This window comes from Schistocerca cancellata, unplaced genomic scaffold (assembly GCF_023864275.1).
Source record: "Schistocerca cancellata isolate TAMUIC-IGC-003103 unplaced genomic scaffold, iqSchCanc2.1 HiC_scaffold_316, whole genome shotgun sequence".
Lineage (NCBI taxonomy): Eukaryota > Metazoa > Arthropoda > Insecta > Orthoptera > Acrididae > Schistocerca > Schistocerca cancellata.
In genome coordinates, this window is record NW_026046334.1 from 248,512 (window position 1) to 262,763 (window position 14,252).

Sequence of the window (14,252 nt, forward strand, 5' to 3'; positions counted from 1 at the left end):
TAACTTGCGATGGGACACAGCAAGAAGTAGCGTCGTACTTTTAGTACTGAAATTTGAGATGGAGAACTGCGTCAAAGATGGGAAATTCATTCTGCCAAGTGTACAAATGGCGAAAATGAAGTGTGTGTGGAGAAGTATACTGCACCAGTGACCGTGTGGCCTAATGGATAAGGCGTCGGACTTCGGATCCGAAGATTGCAGGTTCGAATCCTGTCACGGACGAGTTTTTCCTGTTCTGCAAAAGATGCATGCTGTTTTACTGTGTTGTTTGAGTACTCTAAAACTAGTTGGAAGTTGCTGCTGTCCGCTTCCTGGCTGCAAAACCGGCGTCTACCAGAAGCACAAGCAAGACAAGGGTGATCTGTAGCGAAGTTTTCGGCACAGTGCCGTTCAGGAGAGTTTTTGTTGGAACTACTGCATCTGATTCAGGAGCCAAGGGCTACGCCACAGGCGTCTGCGCACTGTCGAGCATGTGTGTTGAATAATGGTGCTGATAGCCACGTATCATTTCAAGCAGATTTGATGCCTTTCGGAGACAATTTTTCATTGAATAGGATTGTAGCTGATTTGTGGCAGCAGGAAATAAGTTGTAGTCAAAAGAATCTTCAATAGATGGTCGCAGGTCAAATCAGTATTGTATGGCTCGTAACGCATTGCGTGCAGCCCGGCTAGCTCAGTCGGTAGAGCATGAGACTCTTAATCTCAGGGTCGTGGGTTCGAGCCCCACGCTGGGCGGCGCAAAATTTTGTGTCTACGCGGATCCAACATGCGCCCCTCTCGTGAGCCTTGCGTAATGAACGTAACGGGTTACGACGATGCCTAGCTTCGTATGAATATCAGAGGAACGGTATTTGAAGCTGAAAGTGACTCTGAAATGAAATAAATGTGTTGTTTTGGAATTTTAGTTGTACATCGATATAGTGTGAGATGTGTAGGAAAGCAGCAGCTGTGCTAACTAAATGCAAATAATGGTCGCTCATGCGGTGCGTTTCGAGCTGAAGGGCTCCGATTCACTACTCTGTAAGAACAAAGTACCCGAAAAGGGCGCTAGGAGGCGCCTCCTTAGCTCAGTGGCAGAGCGCTGGTCTAGTAAACCAGAGGTCGTGAGTTCGATCCTCACAGGAGGCAAATGAATTTTGTAACAGCCCCTCCCACCGTGGCCCTTTCGAAAAAAGCGGTCAAGGATAAAAAAAATTATGAATGGGTGCGGTATTTAAGAAATGCTCTCGCAAATGAATAGTGTGAATGGTGCTATTAAAGTGGGCACCAGAATCTGCAGCTTTTGGCAGTCTCCGGAGAATGCCGACGTGAAATACTTAGTTCTTGTGATGTATTTTCTACCCCTGATAATGACCCTCGCGATTGTCGTCGTCGTCGTCGGCGCCGCCGCCGCCGCTTTGGTAATAGCGACAACTCGCCATTGTATCACATAGGGTGAGGTACCTTCTGCAAGCGACTGAGATGGCACTAAGCGATTGAAGCTGATTTGCCACCTCTTGTTTGATCAGCGTCATAAGGGCTTGAATGTAACTTGCGATGGGACACAGCAAGAAGTAGCGTCGTACTTTTAGTACTGAAATTTGAGATGGAGAACTGCGTCAAAGATGGGAAATTCATTCTGCCAAGTGTACAAATGGCGAAAATGAAGTGTGTGTGGAGAAGTATACTGCACCAGTGACCGTGTGGCCTAATGGATAAGGCGTCGGACTTCGGATCCGAAGATTGCAGGTTCGAATCCTGTCACGGTCGAGTTTTTCCTGTTCTGCAAAAGATGCATGCTGTTTTACTGTGTTGTTTGAGTACTCTAAAACTAGTTGGAAGTTGCTGCTGTCCGCTTCCTGGCTGCAAAACCGGCGTCTACCAGAAGCACAAGCAAGACAAGGGTGATCTGTAGCGAAGTTTTCGGCACAGTGCCGTTCAGGAGAGTTTTTGTTGGAACTACTGCATCTGATTCAGGAGCCAAGGGCTACGCCACAGGCGTCTGCGCACTGTCGAGCATGTGTGTTGAATAATGGTGCTGATAGCCACGTATCATTTCAAGCAGATTTGATGCCTTTCGGAGACAATTTTTCATTGAATAGGATTGTAGCTGATTTGTGGCAGCAGGAAATAAGTTGTAGTCAAAAGAATCTTCAATAGATGGTCGCAGGTCAAATCAGTATTGTATGGCTCGTAACGCATTGCGTGCAGCCCGGCTAGCTCAGTCGGTAGAGCATGAGACTCTTAATCTCAGGGTCGTGGGTTCGAGCCCCACGCTGGGCGGCGCAAAATTTTGTGTCTACGCGGATCCAACATGCGCCCCTCTCGTGAGCCTTGCGTAATGAACGTAACGGGTTACGACGATGCCTAGCTTCGTATGAATATCAGAGGAACGGTATTTGAAGCTGAAAGTGACTCTGAAATGAAATAAATGTGTTGTTTTGGAATTTTAGTTGTACATCGATATAGTGTGAGATGTGTAGGAAAGCAGCAGCTGTGCTAACTAAATGCAAATAATGGTCGCTCATGCGGTGCGTTTCGAGCTGAAGGGCTCCGATTCACTACTCTGTAAGAACAAAGTACCCGAAAAGGGCGCTAGGAGGCGCCTCCTTAGCTCAGTGGCAGAGCGCTGGTCTAGTAAACCAGAGGTCGTGAGTTCGATCCTCACAGGAGGCAAATGAATTTTGTAACAGCCCCTCCCACCGTGGCCCTTTCGAAAAAAGCGGTCAAGGATAAAAAAAATTATGAATGGGTGCGGTATTTAAGAAATGCTCTCGCAAATGAATAGTGTGAATGGTGCTATTAAAGTGGGCACCAGAATCTGCAGCTTTTGGCAGTCTCCGGAGAATGCCGACGTGAAATACTTAGTTCTTGTGATGTATTTTCTACCCCTGATAATGACCCTCGCGATTGTCGTCGTCGTCGTCGTCGTCGGCGCCGCCGCCGCCGCTTTGGTAATAGCGACAACTCGCCATTGTATCACATAGGGTGAGGTACCTTCTGCAAGCGACTGAGATGGCACTAAGCGATTGAAGCTGATTTGCCACCTCTTGTTTGATCAGCGTCATAAGGGCTTGAATGTAACTTGCGATGGGACACAGCAAGAAGTAGCGTCGTACTTTTAGTACTGAAATTTGAGATGGAGAACTGCGTCAAAGATGGGAAATTCATTCTGCCAAGTGTACAAATGGCGAAAATGAAGTGTGTGTGGAGAAGTATATTGCACCAGTGACCGTGTGGCCTAATGGATAAGGCGTCGGACTTCGGATCCGAAGATTGCAGGTTCGAATCCTGTCACGGTCGAGTTTTTCCTGTTCTGCAAAAGATGCATGCTGTTTTACTGTGTTGTTTGAGTACTCTAAAACTAGTTGGAAGTTGCTGCTGTCCGCTTCCTGGCTGCAAAACCGGCGTCTACCAGAAGCACAAGCAAGACAAGGGTGATCTGTAGCGAAGTTTTCGGCACAGTGCCGTTCAGGAGAGTTTTTGTTGGAACTACTGCATCTGATTCAGGAGCCAAGGGCTACGCCACAGGCGTCTGCGCACTGTCGAGCATGTGTGTTGAATAATGGTGCTGATAGCCACGTATCATTTCAAGCAGATTTGATGCCTTTCGGAGACAATTTTTCATTGAATAGGATTGTAGCTGATTTGTGGCAGCAGGAAATAAGTTGTAGTCAAAAGAATCTTCAATAGATGGTCGCAGGTCAAATCAGTATTGTATGGCTCGTAACGCGTTGCGTGCAGCCCGGCTAGCTCAGTCGGTAGAGCATGAGACTCTTAATCTCAGGGTCGTGGGTTCGAGCCCCACGCTGGGCGGCGCAAAATTTTGTGTCTACGCGGATCCAACATGCGCCCCTCTCGTGAGCCTTGCGTAATGAACGTAACGGGTTACGACGATGCCTAGCTTCGTATGAATATCAGAGGAACGGTATTTGAAGCTGAAAGTGACTCTGAAATGAAATAAATGTGTTGTTTTGGAATTTTAGTTGTACATCGATATAGTGTGAGATGTGTAGGAAAGCAGCAGCTGTGCTAACTAAATGCAAATAATGGTCGCTCATGCGGTGCGTTTCGAGCTGAAGGGCTCCGATACACTACTCCGTAAGAACAAAGTACCCGAAAAAGGCGCTAGGAGGCGCCTCCTTAGCTCAGTGGCTGAGAGCTGGTCTAGTAAACCAGAGGTCGTGAGTTCGATCCTCACAGGAGGCAAATGAATTTTGTAACAGCCCCTCCCACCCTGGCCCTTTCGAAAAAAGCGGTCAAGGATAAAAAAAATTATGAATGGGTGCGGTATTTAAGAAATGCTCTCGCAAATGAATAGTGTGAATGGTGCTATTAAAGTGGGCACCAGAATCTGCAGCTTTTGGCAGTCTCCGGAGAATGCCGACGTGAAATACTTAGTTCTTGTGATGTATTTTCTACCCCTGATAAAGACCCTCGCGAATGTCGTCGTCGTCGTCGGCGCCGGCGCCGCCGCCGCCGCTTTGGTAATAGCGACAACTCGCCATTGTATCACATAGGGTGAGGTACCTTCTGCAAGCGACTGAGATGGCACTAAGCGATTGAAGCTGATTTGCCACCTCTTGTTTGATCAGCGTCATAAGGGCTTGAATGTAACTTGCGATGGGACACAGCAAGAAGTAGCGTCGTACTTTTAGTACTGAAATTTGAGATGGAGAACTGCGTCAAAGATGGGAAATTCATTCTGCCAAGTGTACAAATGGCGAAAATGAAGTGTGTGTGGAGAAGTATATTGCACCAGTGACCGTGTGGCCTAATGGATAAGGCGTCGGACTTCGGATCCGAAGATTGCAGGTTCGAATCCTGTCACGGTCGAGTTTTTCCTGTTCTGCAAAAGATGCATGCTGTTTTACTGTGTTGTTTGAGTACTCTAAAACTAGTTGGAAGTTGCTGCTGTCCGCTTCCTGGCTGCAAAACCGGCGTCTACCAGAAGCACAAGCAAGACAAGGGTGATCTGTAGCGAAGTTTTCGGCACAGTGCCGTTCAGGAGAGTTTTTGTTGGAACTACTGCATCTGATTCAGGAGCCAAGGGCTACGCCACAGGCGTCTGCGCACTGTCGAGCATGTGTGTTGAATAATGGTGCTGATAGCCACGTATCATTTCAAGCAGATTTGATGCCTTTCGGAGACAATTTTTCATTGAATAGGATTGTAGCTGATTTGTGGCAGCAGGAAATAAGTTGTAGTCAAAAGAATCTTCAATAGATGGTCGCAGGTCAAATCAGTATTGTATGGCTCGTAACGCGTTGCGTGCAGCCCGGCTAGCTCAGTCGGTAGAGCATGAGACTCTTAATCTCAGGGTCGTGGGTTCGAGCCCCACGCTGGGCGGCGCAAAATTTTGTGTCTACGCGGATCCAACATGCGCCCCTCTCGTGAGCCTTGCGTAATGAACGTAACGGGTTACGACGATGCCTAGCTTCGTATGAATATCAGAGGAACGGTATTTGAAGCTGAAAGTGACTCTGAAATGAAATAAATGTGTTGTTTTGGAATTTTAGTTGTACATCGATATAGTGTGAGATGTGTAGGAAAGCAGCAGCTGTGCTAACTAAATGCAAATAATGGTCGCTCATGCGGTGCGTTTCGAGCTGAAGGGCTCCGATTCACTACTCTGTAAGAACAAAGTACCCGAAAAGGGCGCTAGGAGGCGCCTCCTTAGCTCAGTGGCAGAGCGCTGGTCTAGTAAACCAGAGGTCGTGAGTTCGATCCTCACAGGAGGCAAATGAATTTTGTAACAGCCCCTCCCACCGTGGCCCTTTCGAAAAAAGCGGTCAAGGATAAAAAAAATTATGAATGGGTGCGGTATTTAAGAAATGCTCTCGCAAATGAATAGTGTGAATGGTGCTATTAAAGTGGGCACCAGAATCTGCAGCTTTTGGCAGTCTCCGGAGAATGCCGACGTGAAATACTTAGTTCTTGTGATGTATTTTCTACCCCTGATAAAGACCCTCGCGATTGTCGTCGTCGTCGTCGTCGTCGTCGTCGTCGTCGTCGGCGCCGCCGCCGCCGCTTTGGTAATAGCGACAACTCGCCATTGTATCACATAGGGTGAGGTACCTTCTGCAAGCGACTGAGATGGCACTAAGCGATTGAAGCTGATTTGCCACCTCTTGTTTGATCAGCGTCATAAGGGCTTGAATGTAACTTGCGATGGGACACAGCAAGAAGTAGCGTCGTACTTTTAGTACTGAAATTTGAGATGGAGAACTGCGTCAAAGATGGGAAATTCATTCTGCCAAGTGTACAAATGGCGAAAATGAAGTGTGTGTGGAGAAGTATACTGCACCAGTGACCGTGTGGCCTAATGGATAAGGCGTCGGACTTCGGATCCGAAGATTGCAGGTTCGAATCCTGTCACGGACGAGTTTTTCCTGTTCTGCAAAAGATGCATGCTGTTTTACTGTGTTGTTTGAGTACTCTAAAACTAGTTGGAAGTTGCTGCTGTCCGCTTCCTGCTGCAAAACCGGCGTCTACCAGAAGCACAAGCAAGACAAGGGTGATCTGTAGCGAAGTTTTCGGCACAGTGCCGTTCAGGAGAGTTTTTGTTGGAACTACTGCATCTGATTCAGGAGCCAAGGGCTACGCCACAGGCGTCTGCGCACTGTCGAGCATGTGTGTTGAATAATGGTGCTGATAGCCACGTATCATTTCAAGCAGATTTGATGCCTTTCGGAGACAATTTTTCATTGAATAGGATTGTAGCTGATTTGTGGCAGCAGGAAATAAGTTGTAGTCAAAAGAATCTTCAATAGATGGTCGCAGGTCAAATCAGTATTGTATGGCTCGTAACGCATTGCGTGCAGCCCGGCTAGCTCAGTCGGTAGAGCATGAGACTCTTAATCTCAGGGTCGTGGGTTCGAGCCCCACGCTGGGCGGCGGAAAATTTTGTGTCTACGCGGATCCAACATGCGCCCCTCTCGTGAGCCTTGCGTAATGAACGTAACGGGTTACGACGATGCCTAGCTTCGTATGAATATCAGAGGAACGGTATTTGAAGCTGAAAGTGACTCTGAAATGAAATAAATGTGTTGTTTTGGAATTTTAGTTGTACATCGATATAGTGTGAGATGTGTAGGAAAGCAGCAGCTGTGCTAACTAAATGCAAATAATGGTCGCTCATGCGGTGCGTTTCGAGCTGAAGGGCTCCGATTCACTACTCTGTAAGAACAAAGTACCCGAAAAGGCCGCTAGGAGGCGCCTCCTTAGCTCAGTGGCAGAGCGCTGGTCTAGTAAACCAGAGGTCGTGAGTTCGATCCTCACAGGAGGCAAATGAATTTTGTAACAGCCCCTCCCACCGTGGCCCTTTCGAAAAAAGCGGTCAAGGATAAAAAAAATTATGAATGGGTGCGGTATTTAAGAAATGCTCTCGCAAATGAATAGTGTGAATGGTGCTATTAAAGTGGGCACAAGAATCTGCAGCTTTTGGCAGTCTGCGGAGAATGCCGACGTGAAATACTTAGTTCTTGTGATGTATTTTCTACCCCTGATAAAGACCCTCGCGATTGTCGTCGTCGTCGTCGTCGTCGTCGTCGGCGCCGCCGCCGCCGCTTTGGTAATAGCGACAACTCGCCATTGTATCACATAGGGTGAGGTACCTTCTGCAAGCGACTGAGATGGCACTAAGCGATTGAAGCTGATTTGCCACCTCTTGTTTGATCAGCGTCATAAGGGCTTGAATGTAACTTGCGATGGGACACAGCAAGAAGTAGCGTCGTACTTTTAGTACTGAAATTTGAGATGGAGAACTGCGTCAAAGATGGGAAATTCATTCTGCCAAGTGTACAAATGGCGAAAATGAAGTGCGTGTGGAGAAGTATACTGCACCAGTGACCGTGTGGCCTAATGGATAAGGCGTCGGACTTCGGATCCGAAGATTGCAGGTTCGAATCCTGTCACGGTCGAGTTTTTCCTGTTCTGCAAAAGATGCATGCTGTTTTACTGTGTTGTTTGAGTACTCTAAAACTAGTTGGAAGTTGCTGCTGTCCGCTTCCTGGCTGCAAAACCGGCGTCTACCAGAAGCACAAGCAAGACAAGGGTGATCTGTAGCGAAGTTTTCGGCACAGTGCCGTTCAGGAGAGTTTTTGTTGGAACTACTGCATCTGATTCAGGAGCCAAGGGCTACGCCACAGGCGTCTGCGCACTGTCGAGCATGTGTGTTGAATAATGGTGCTGATAGCCACGTATCATTTCAAGCAGATTTGATGCCTTTCGGAGACAATTTTTCATTGAATAGGATTGTAGCTGATTTGTGGCAGCAGGAAATAAGTTGTAGTCAAAAGAATCTTCAATAGATGGTCGCAGGTCAAATCAGTATTGTATGGCTCGTAACGCATTGCGTGCAGCCCGGCTAGCTCAGTCGGTAGAGCATGAGACTCTTAATCTCAGGGTCGTGGGTTCGAGCCCCACCCTGGGCGGCGCAAAATTTTGTGTCTACGCGGATCCAACATGCGCCCCTCTCGTGAGCCTTGCGTAATGAACGTAACGGGTTACGACGATGCCTAGCTTCGTATGAATATCAGAGGAACGGTATTTGAAGCTGAAAGTGACTCTGAAATGAAATAAATGTGTTGTTTTGGAATTTTAGTTGTACATCGATATAGTGTGAGATGTGTAGGAAAGCAGCAGCTGTGCTAACTAAATGCAAATAATGGTCGCTCATGCGGTGCGTTTCGAGCTGAAGGGCTCCGATTCACTACTCTGTAAGAACAAAGTACCCGAAAAGGGCGCTAGGAGGCGCCTCCTTAGCTCAGTGGCAGAGCGCTGGTCTAGTAAACCAGAGGTCGTGAGTTCGATCCTCACAGGAGGCAAATGAATTTTGTAACAGCCCCTCCCACCGTGGCCCTTTCGAAAAAAGCGGTCAAGGATAAAAAAAATTATGAATGGGTGCGGTATTTAAGAAATGCTCTCGCAAATGAATAGTGTGAATGGTGCTATTAAAGTGGGCACCAGAATCTGCAGCTTTTGGCAGTCTCCGGAGAATGCCGACGTGAAATACTTAGTTCTTGTGATGTATTTTCTACCCCTGATAATGACCCTCGCGATTGTCGTCGTCGTCGTCGTCGGCGCCGCCGCCGCCGCTTTGGTAATAGCGACAACTCGCCATTGTATCACATAGGGTGAGGTACCTTCTGCAAGCGACTGAGATGGCACTAAGCGATTGAAGCTGATTTGCCACCTCTTGTTTGATCAGCGTCATAAGGGCTTGAATGTAACTTGCGATGGGACACAGCAAGAAGTAGCGTCGTACTTTTAGTACTGAAATTTGAGATGGAGAACTGCGTCAAAGATGGGAAATTCATTCTGCCAAGTGTACAAATGGCGAAAATGAAGTGTGTGTGGAGAAGTATATTGCACCAGTGACCGTGTGGCCTAATGGATAAGGCGTCGGACTTCGGATCCGAAGATTGCAGGTTCGAATCCTGTCACGGTCGAGTTTTTCCTGTTCTGCAAAAGATGCATGCTGTTTTACTGTGTTGTTTGAGTACTCTAAAACTAGTTGGAAGTTGCTGCTGTCCGCTTCCTGGCTGCAAAACCGGCGTCTACCAGAAGCACAAGCAAGACAAGGGTGATCTGTAGCGAAGTTTTCGGCACAGTGCCGTTCAGGAGAGTTTTTGTTGGAACTACTGCATCTGATTCAGGAGCCAAGGGCTACGCCACAGGCGTCTGCGCACTGTCGAGCATGTGTGTTGAATAATGGTGCTGATAGCCACGTATCATTTCAAGCAGATTTGATGCCTTTCGGAGACAATTTTTCATTGAATAGGATTGTAGCTGATTTGTGGCAGCAGGAAATAAGTTGTAGTCAAAAGAATCTTCAATAGATGGTCGCAGGTCAAATCAGTATTGTATGGCTCGTAACGCATTGCGTGCAGCCCGGCTAGCTCAGTCGGTAGAGCATGAGACTCTTAATCTCAGGGTCGTGGGTTCGAGCCCCACGCTGGGCGGCGCAAAATTTTGTGTCTACGCGGATCCAACATGCGCCCCTCTCGTGAGCCTTGCGTAATGAACGTAACGGGTTACGACGATGCCTAGCTTCGTATGAATATCAGAGGAACGGTATTTGAAGCTGAAAGTGACTCTGAAATGAAATAAATGTGTTGTTTTGGAATTTTAGTTGTACATCGATATAGTGTGAGATGTGTAGGAAAGCAGCAGCTGTGCTAACTAAATGCAAATAATGGTCGCTCATGCGGTGCGTTTCGAGCTGAAGGGCTCCGATTCACTACTCTGTAAGAACAAAGTACCCGAAAAGGGCGCTAGGAGGCGCCTCCTTAGCTCAGTGGCAGAGCGCTGGTCTAGTAAACCAGAGGTCGTGAGTTCGATCCTCACAGGAGGCAAATGAATTTTGTAACAGCCCCTCCCACCGTGGCCCTTTCGAAAAAAGCGGTCAAGGATAAAAAAAATTATGAATGGGTGCGGTATTTAAGAAATGCTCTCGCAAATGAATAGTGTGAATGGTGCTATTAAAGTGGGCACCAGAATCTGCAGCTTTTGGCAGTCTCCGGAGAATGCCGACGTGAAATACTTAGTTCTTGTGATGTATTTTCTACCCCTGATAATGACCCTCGCGATTGTCGTCGTCGTCGTCGTCGGCGCCGCCGCCGCCGCTTTGGTAATAGCGACAACTCGCCATTGTATCACATAGGGTGAGGTACCTTCTGCAAGCGACTGAGATGGCACTAAGCGATTGAAGCTGATTTGCCACCTCTTGTTTGATCAGCGTCATAAGGGCTTGAATGTAACTTGCGATGGGACACAGCAAGAAGTAGCGTCGTACTTTTAGTACTGAAATTTGAGATGGAGAACTGCGTCAAAGATGGGAAATTCATTCTGCCAAGTGTACAAATGGCGAAAATGAAGTGTGTGTGGAGAAGTATATTGCACCAGTGACCGTGTGGCCTAATGGATAAGGCGTCGGACTTCGGATCCGAAGATTGCAGGTTCGAATCCTGTCACGGTCGAGTTTTTCCTGTTCTGCAAAAGATGCATGCTGTTTTACTGTGTTGTTTGAGTACTCTAAAACTAGTTGGAAGTTGCTGCTGTCCGCTTCCTGGCTGCAAAACCGGCGTCTACCAGAAGCACAAGCAAGACAAGGGTGATCTGTAGCGAAGTTTTCGGCACAGTGCCGTTCAGGAGAGTTTTTGTTGGAACTACTGCATCTGATTCAGGAGCCAAGGGCTACGCCACAGGCGTCTGCGCACTGTCGAGCATGTGTGTTGAATAATGGTGCTGATAGCCACGTATCATTTCAAGCAGATTTGATGCCTTTCGGAGACAATTTTTCATTGAATAGGATTGTAGCTGATTTGTGGCAGCAGGAAATAAGTTGTAGTCAAAAGAATCTTCAATAGATGGTCGCAGGTCAAATCAGTATTGTATGGCTCGTAACGCGTTGCGTGCAGCCCGGCTAGCTCAGTCGGTAGAGCATGAGACTCTTAATCTCAGGGTCGTGGGTTCGAGCCCCACGCTGGGCGGCGCAAAATTTTGTGTCTACGCGGATCCAACATGCGCCCCTCTCGTGAGCCTTGCGTAATGAACGTAACGGGTTACGACGATGCCTAGCTTCGTATGAATATCAGAGGAACGGTATTTGAAGCTGAAAGTGACTCTGAAATGAAATAAATGTGTTGTTTTGGAATTTTAGTTGTACATCGATATAGTGTGAGATGTGTAGGAAAGCAGCAGCTGTGCTAACTAAATGCAAATAATGGTCGCTCATGCGGTGCGTTTCGAGCTGAAGGGCTCCGATTCACTACTCCGTAAGAACAAAGTACCCGAAAAAGGCGCTAGGAGGCGCCTCCTTAGCTCAGTGGCTGAGAGCTGGTCTAGTAAACCAGAGGTCGTGAGTTCGATCCTCACAGGAGGCAAATGAATTTTGTAACAGCCCCTCCCACCCTGGCCCTTTCGAAAAAAGCGGTCAAGGATAAAAAAAATTATGAATGGGTGCGGTATTTAAGAAATGCTCTCGCAAATGAATAGTGTGAATGGTGCTATTAAAGTGGGCACCAGAATCTGCAGCTTTTGGCAGTCTCCGGAGAATGCCGACGTGAAATACTTAGTTCTTGTGATGTATTTTCTACCCCTGATAAAGACCCTCGCGAATGTCGTCGTCGTCGTCGGCGCCGGCGCCGCCGCCGCCGCTTTGGTAATAGCGACAACTCGCCATTGTATCACATAGGGTGAGGTACCTTCTGCAAGCGACTGAGATGGCACTAAGCGATTGAAGCTGATTTGCCACCTCTTGTTTGATCAGCGTCATAAGGGCTTGAATGTAACTTGCGATGGGACACAGCAAGAAGTAGCGTCGTACTTTTAGTACTGAAATTTGAGATGGAGAACTGCGTCAAAGATGGGAAATTCATTCTGCCAAGTGTACAAATGGCGAAAATGAAGTGTGTGTGGAGAAGTATATTGCACCAGTGACCGTGTGGCCTAATGGATAAGGCGTCGGACTTCGGATCCGAAGATTGCAGGTTCGAATCCTGTCACGGTCGAGTTTTTCCTGTTCTGCAAAAGATGCATGCTGTTTTACTGTGTTGTTTGAGTACTCTAAAACTAGTTGGAAGTTGCTGCTGTCCGCTTCCTGGCTGCAAAACCGGCGTCTACCAGAAGCACAAGCAAGACAAGGGTGATCTGTAGCGAAGTTTTCGGCACAGTGCCGTTCAGGAGAGTTTTTGTTGGAACTACTGCATCTGATTCAGGAGCCAAGGGCTACGCCACAGGCGTCTGCGCACTGTCGAGCATGTGTGTTGAATAATGGTGCTGATAGCCACGTATCATTTCAAGCAGATTTGATGCCTTTCGGAGACAATTTTTCATTGAATAGGATTGTAGCTGATTTGTGGCAGCAGGAAATAAGTTGTAGTCAAAAGAATCTTCAATAGATGGTCGCAGGTCAAATCAGTATTGTATGGCTCGTAACGCGTTGCGTGCAGCCCGGCTAGCTCAGTCGGTAGAGCATGAGACTCTTAATCTCAGGGTCGTGGGTTCGAGCCCCACGCTGGGCGGCGCAAAATTTTGTGTCTACGCGGATCCAACATGCGCCCCTCTCGTGAGCCTTGCGTAATGAACGTAACGGGTTACGACGATGCCTAGCTTCGTATGAATATCAGAGGAACGGTATTTGAAGCTGAAAGTGACTCTGAAATGAAATAAATGTGTTGTTTTGGAATTTTAGTTGTACATCGATATAGTGTGAGATGTGTAGGAAAGCAGCAGCTGTGCTAACTAAATGCAAATAATGGTCGCTCATGCGGTGCGTTTCGAGCTGAAGGGCTCCGATTCACTACTCTGTAAGAACAAAGTACCCGAAAAGGGCGCTAGGAGGCGCCTCCTTAGCTCAGTGGCAGAGCGCTGGTCTAGTAAACCAGAGGTCGTGAGTTCGATCCTCACAGGAGGCAAATGAATTTTGTAACAGCCCCTCCCACCGTGGCCCTTTCGAAAAAAGCGGTCAAGGATAAAAAAAATTATGAATGGGTGCGGTATTTAAGAAATGCTCTCGCAAATGAATAGTGTGAATGGTGCTATTAAAGTGGGCACCAGAATCTGCAGCTTTTGGCAGTCTCCGGAGAATGCCGACGTGAAATACTTAGTTCTTGTGATGTATTTTCTACCCCTGATAAAGACCCTCGCGATTGTCGTCGTCGTCGTCGTCGTCGTCGTCGTCGTCGTCGTCGGCGCCGCCGCCGCCGCTTTGGTAATAGCGACAACTCGCCATTGTATCACATAGGGTGAGGTACCTTCTGCAAGCGACTGAGATGGCACTAAGCGATTGAAGCTGATTTGCCACCTCTTGTTTGATCAGCGTCATAAGGGCTTGAATGTAACTTGCGATGGGACACAGCAAGAAGTAGCGTCGTACTTTTAGTACTGAAATTTGAGATGGAGAACTGCGTCAAAGATGGGAAATTCATTCTGCCAAGTGTACAAATGGCGAAAATGAAGTGTGTGTGGAGAAGTATACTGCACCAGTGACCGTGTGGCCTAATGGATAAGGCGTCGGACTTCGGATCCGAAGATTGCAGGTTCGAATCCTGTCACGGACGAGTTTTTCCTGTTCTGCAAAAGATGCATGCTGTTTTACTGTGTTGTTTGAGTACTCTAAAACTAGTTGGAAGTTGCTGCTGTCCGCTTCCTGCTGCAAAACCGGCGTCTACCAGAAGCACAAGCAAGACAAGGGTGATCTGTAGCGAAGTTTTCGGCACAGTGCCGTTCAGGAGAGTTTTTGTTGGAACTACTGCATCTGATTCAGG

General features: G+C 47.6%; 28 non-coding genes across 28 annotated transcripts; all 28 read left to right on the top strand.

Annotated features, from left to right (window-relative positions):
- The first annotated feature begins 149 nt into the window (after positions 1–149).
- Positions 150–222, top strand: Trnar-ucg (transfer RNA arginine (anticodon UCG)). Its single transcript has one exon. It is a non-coding gene; the product is annotated as a tRNA-Arg (tRNA).
- Positions 223–662: 440 nt separating this feature from the next.
- Trnak-cuu (transfer RNA lysine (anticodon CUU)) lies at positions 663–735 on the top strand. Its single transcript has one exon. It is a non-coding gene; the product is annotated as a tRNA-Lys (tRNA).
- Positions 736–1,056: 321 nt separating this feature from the next.
- Positions 1,057–1,128, top strand: Trnat-agu (transfer RNA threonine (anticodon AGU)). Its single transcript has one exon. It is a non-coding gene; the product is annotated as a tRNA-Thr (tRNA).
- A 548-nt stretch (positions 1,129–1,676) lies between these two features.
- Positions 1,677–1,749, top strand: Trnar-ucg (transfer RNA arginine (anticodon UCG)). Its single transcript has one exon. It is a non-coding gene; the product is annotated as a tRNA-Arg (tRNA).
- A 440-nt stretch (positions 1,750–2,189) lies between these two features.
- Trnak-cuu (transfer RNA lysine (anticodon CUU)) lies at positions 2,190–2,262 on the top strand. The gene has a single exon. It is a non-coding gene; the product is annotated as a tRNA-Lys (tRNA).
- A 321-nt stretch (positions 2,263–2,583) lies between these two features.
- On the top strand, positions 2,584–2,655 carry Trnat-agu (transfer RNA threonine (anticodon AGU)). Its single transcript has one exon. It is a non-coding gene; the product is annotated as a tRNA-Thr (tRNA).
- Positions 2,656–3,209: 554 nt separating this feature from the next.
- On the top strand, positions 3,210–3,282 carry Trnar-ucg (transfer RNA arginine (anticodon UCG)). Its single transcript has one exon. It is a non-coding gene; the product is annotated as a tRNA-Arg (tRNA).
- Positions 3,283–3,722: 440 nt separating this feature from the next.
- Trnak-cuu (transfer RNA lysine (anticodon CUU)) lies at positions 3,723–3,795 on the top strand. The gene has a single exon. It is a non-coding gene; the product is annotated as a tRNA-Lys (tRNA).
- A 321-nt stretch (positions 3,796–4,116) lies between these two features.
- On the top strand, positions 4,117–4,188 carry Trnat-agu (transfer RNA threonine (anticodon AGU)). The gene has a single exon. It is a non-coding gene; the product is annotated as a tRNA-Thr (tRNA).
- Positions 4,189–4,742: 554 nt separating this feature from the next.
- Positions 4,743–4,815, top strand: Trnar-ucg (transfer RNA arginine (anticodon UCG)). Its single transcript has one exon. It is a non-coding gene; the product is annotated as a tRNA-Arg (tRNA).
- Positions 4,816–5,255: 440 nt separating this feature from the next.
- On the top strand, positions 5,256–5,328 carry Trnak-cuu (transfer RNA lysine (anticodon CUU)). The gene has a single exon. It is a non-coding gene; the product is annotated as a tRNA-Lys (tRNA).
- Positions 5,329–5,649: 321 nt separating this feature from the next.
- Positions 5,650–5,721, top strand: Trnat-agu (transfer RNA threonine (anticodon AGU)). Its single transcript has one exon. It is a non-coding gene; the product is annotated as a tRNA-Thr (tRNA).
- A 569-nt stretch (positions 5,722–6,290) lies between these two features.
- Trnar-ucg (transfer RNA arginine (anticodon UCG)) lies at positions 6,291–6,363 on the top strand. The gene has a single exon. It is a non-coding gene; the product is annotated as a tRNA-Arg (tRNA).
- A 439-nt stretch (positions 6,364–6,802) lies between these two features.
- Trnak-cuu (transfer RNA lysine (anticodon CUU)) lies at positions 6,803–6,875 on the top strand. Its single transcript has one exon. It is a non-coding gene; the product is annotated as a tRNA-Lys (tRNA).
- A 321-nt stretch (positions 6,876–7,196) lies between these two features.
- Trnat-agu (transfer RNA threonine (anticodon AGU)) lies at positions 7,197–7,268 on the top strand. The gene has a single exon. It is a non-coding gene; the product is annotated as a tRNA-Thr (tRNA).
- A 560-nt stretch (positions 7,269–7,828) lies between these two features.
- Positions 7,829–7,901, top strand: Trnar-ucg (transfer RNA arginine (anticodon UCG)). The gene has a single exon. It is a non-coding gene; the product is annotated as a tRNA-Arg (tRNA).
- Positions 7,902–8,341: 440 nt separating this feature from the next.
- Positions 8,342–8,414, top strand: Trnak-cuu (transfer RNA lysine (anticodon CUU)). Its single transcript has one exon. It is a non-coding gene; the product is annotated as a tRNA-Lys (tRNA).
- A 321-nt stretch (positions 8,415–8,735) lies between these two features.
- Trnat-agu (transfer RNA threonine (anticodon AGU)) lies at positions 8,736–8,807 on the top strand. Its single transcript has one exon. It is a non-coding gene; the product is annotated as a tRNA-Thr (tRNA).
- A 551-nt stretch (positions 8,808–9,358) lies between these two features.
- Positions 9,359–9,431, top strand: Trnar-ucg (transfer RNA arginine (anticodon UCG)). Its single transcript has one exon. It is a non-coding gene; the product is annotated as a tRNA-Arg (tRNA).
- A 440-nt stretch (positions 9,432–9,871) lies between these two features.
- Trnak-cuu (transfer RNA lysine (anticodon CUU)) lies at positions 9,872–9,944 on the top strand. The gene has a single exon. It is a non-coding gene; the product is annotated as a tRNA-Lys (tRNA).
- Positions 9,945–10,265: 321 nt separating this feature from the next.
- Trnat-agu (transfer RNA threonine (anticodon AGU)) lies at positions 10,266–10,337 on the top strand. Its single transcript has one exon. It is a non-coding gene; the product is annotated as a tRNA-Thr (tRNA).
- A 551-nt stretch (positions 10,338–10,888) lies between these two features.
- Positions 10,889–10,961, top strand: Trnar-ucg (transfer RNA arginine (anticodon UCG)). Its single transcript has one exon. It is a non-coding gene; the product is annotated as a tRNA-Arg (tRNA).
- A 440-nt stretch (positions 10,962–11,401) lies between these two features.
- Positions 11,402–11,474, top strand: Trnak-cuu (transfer RNA lysine (anticodon CUU)). Its single transcript has one exon. It is a non-coding gene; the product is annotated as a tRNA-Lys (tRNA).
- A 321-nt stretch (positions 11,475–11,795) lies between these two features.
- On the top strand, positions 11,796–11,867 carry Trnat-agu (transfer RNA threonine (anticodon AGU)). Its single transcript has one exon. It is a non-coding gene; the product is annotated as a tRNA-Thr (tRNA).
- A 554-nt stretch (positions 11,868–12,421) lies between these two features.
- Trnar-ucg (transfer RNA arginine (anticodon UCG)) lies at positions 12,422–12,494 on the top strand. The gene has a single exon. It is a non-coding gene; the product is annotated as a tRNA-Arg (tRNA).
- Positions 12,495–12,934: 440 nt separating this feature from the next.
- On the top strand, positions 12,935–13,007 carry Trnak-cuu (transfer RNA lysine (anticodon CUU)). The gene has a single exon. It is a non-coding gene; the product is annotated as a tRNA-Lys (tRNA).
- Positions 13,008–13,328: 321 nt separating this feature from the next.
- On the top strand, positions 13,329–13,400 carry Trnat-agu (transfer RNA threonine (anticodon AGU)). Its single transcript has one exon. It is a non-coding gene; the product is annotated as a tRNA-Thr (tRNA).
- Positions 13,401–13,972: 572 nt separating this feature from the next.
- Positions 13,973–14,045, top strand: Trnar-ucg (transfer RNA arginine (anticodon UCG)). The gene has a single exon. It is a non-coding gene; the product is annotated as a tRNA-Arg (tRNA).
- Positions 14,046–14,252: the final 207 nt, after the last annotated feature.